Raw genomic sequence first — 2,931 nt, forward strand, 5'->3', positions numbered from 1 at the left:
TCCAAATGAGGACCCCATACTTGGGACACAATGTGAGTATTTGACCAGTTGGTATGAGAACTTCTACATTGAATCCCAGTCAGGGAACATTATTTTGACTAGATCTGAAAAATTATGGTACTGTGAGATTATGTTCAGCTATAAACCTGGCAAACAGGTTCTCAAGGCATGTGTGTTTTTATCCACAATTTATGCAGATTCCTTGAACATGAATATCAGTGAAGGCATATTTGTTGTTGCATTTAATATGATCCGTAATGGCTTTCTTGCCACCATAGCAGATTTAAAAAAAAAAGCTTTAGAGGAATGGAATAATGCACATACATGTCTTTTGAATTACATTCCATTTAATGAAATTCCCATTTCCATACATCACGGAATTTCGTGTGATATTTTGGTTGCTTAGATTTTGGCACTTTTGCATTGGGAGATAATGCACACTTAGACATCTTGACAAACTTTAAAAACCAATGTAACTGACTATATTTTTTACTGTTTGAGCTATTTAGTAATCCAACAGTAATCAATTAATCTCTATAATCCCTTCAGAATTACTTCTGATCGCACAAAGTATGATTCATGTTCACAAATATGAATGCTGAAGATGAGAAACCCTGCCAGCATAATCACTGGATGTTAGTTGTCTTGTGCAGCTTGAAATTGGCAACCAAATCATCTTGCCCTGCTTAGGCCAGCTCACACAGTCACATGATCACAGACAGTTTTACCAAAAATATACACACTTGAAAAAAGTGTTCGAAAAAAAATGGGAAAAAATTGAATTTTCACTAATAAAGTATTAAGTCCACTAGAAGCACACCTCTTCTCAGGAGGAAAAACCCTCCTGTCCAGGAGTTTCACATGTATGATTGTGGCTATGTTGTGTGTACTCCTGCCTTTGTGGTGTGTCAGCAGATGACCTGGTGTTGGTCATTCGAACAGGGTGTTCATTAGTGTCTATATTGGTCAGTAAATGACTGGGTGTTGGCGAGTCCAAATGTTGGTTAGTAAGTGTAGTTTTAGCATGTTTTTCTTTGTCAATGTAGTACAATACTAAAGTTTAAGCCTATGAACATTCCCCATATCCCACTGGTGATATTTTGAAACTATTACCACTACCCTATTTTTAATGTTAAATTCCCCTTTCCTGTAAACCCATTTAAAGTATAATTCCCCATGTCTGTATAGGGTCATTTTACCTGTATAGAGCCGTCTTTCAAAGATGACAGCTGTAATGTTACTTTCCACTATGTGTAGGGTAATTTTTGTCCATATGTTGTAACTCTATACTGCTGGTACAAGATTTTTGAAATGTTGGGAGGTCACATTGACATCATTGTCATTTAGGACTGAATAGTGAGAAGTGTTACATTGATAACCTGTCTTGACACAACCATCAATTTGAGAGGAATAATGAGAAGATTTTCAAATTGTCCACTATTATTATTTAGGACAGGTTAGATACAAGTTTCTCAGTAAAAACCCAATGTCTATAGAACCATCTGTTCTGATTTAGCTTGTCATAACGACAAGACTTTAAATATCACTACTCCCAAAAGGATCCTGATCAGCACCATTTTCATTTAAAATTAACTACATGTAAAAAGAAATGTAGTAAAAAACCCAAGGAGAATGTAGCAATAACAAGACTTTCAAGATGGCCACTTTGTTAATGAAATTGGAGCTCTGATCCAAACCATTTTGATTTAATACCAACATGACATTACTGGATTACCATGGGGAAACATTTCTCATTTTGGACCAACTGGATATTATAGGAAGTCATTTCTTGATGATCTCATGCCAATATCAATATCCTTCAAAGAGCAGCATTAACTAGATTTTCAAGATGGTTGCATTGGTGACTATATTGGATGACTACAAGGCACGATTTTTATTAGAGACAACTCGATATCATAACATGTCTTCTAAGTGAAAATCCCATGTTGATAATACCATCCATAAAGTAGAGTTAACACAGTTTTCAAGATAGCCACCATGGAATCCATACTCGAAATCAGAATGGCACCATTATCATTTAGGACCAATGAAACATAAGTCTTAGTGACAACCCCATGTCAATATGACTATCCATTAAGGAGTAACAATAACATGATTTTCAAAATGGTCACCATGGCTGACATATACGTCAGATAGCACCATTTACACTTACAACCAACAAGACATAGGTCTTTTAGTGAAAATCCTGTGCTGATCTGTTCATAAGTAGCCATAGCAAGATTTTCAAGATGTCAGATAGACACCATTTGCATTTATGACCAACCAGATATCAAAAGAGGTCTTTAAGTCCGATCCCATCGCAATATGACTGCATATTAAGGAGCAATGACAAAATTTTAAAGTTGGCCACCATGGCAGCTATACTGCATGTGAGATCAAAACACCTTTCATTTAGGTCCAACTGAATACCATATTTTTGGGTGAAAAACCTATGTTGACATGACCATCCATTCTCGAAGGGTAGCAGTAACAGGATTTTCAACAATGGTGAGTATATTGGATGTCCAAGAATCACTATTTTCATATAGGACCAACTAGACCTATCGATAAATGTGTTTTCAATGTTTAATGGCAATCCTACAAGTAGCTTAGAAGGAGTAGCAGTAGCAAACTTGTGCAAACCGATGGATGATGGACAACAGTATGTAGCATATGAGCTTCTTGTCTATGGCCAGAAGAACTGATGAAAGAACCACCTGTGAAATAAATAGGACTGACTTCCTTTCCCATCATAGGGATATTCTGGAACTGAAAAAATATTAAATAACACTTTGGGCTTAATAATAACAATAGATGAGCACAACAAAAACATCAAATCAAAGCACTGGGATTGAGGACTTAACAGAAGTTTGGATATATGGGTCGTGTGGGATGATTAAAATTGGATAATTACAACAATGAACATCAAAA

This window comes from Sinohyriopsis cumingii, chromosome 15 (assembly GCF_028554795.1).
Source record: "Sinohyriopsis cumingii isolate HCF-2022 chromosome 15, ASM2855479v2, whole genome shotgun sequence".
Taxonomy (NCBI): Eukaryota; Metazoa; Mollusca; class Bivalvia; order Unionida; family Unionidae; genus Sinohyriopsis; species Sinohyriopsis cumingii.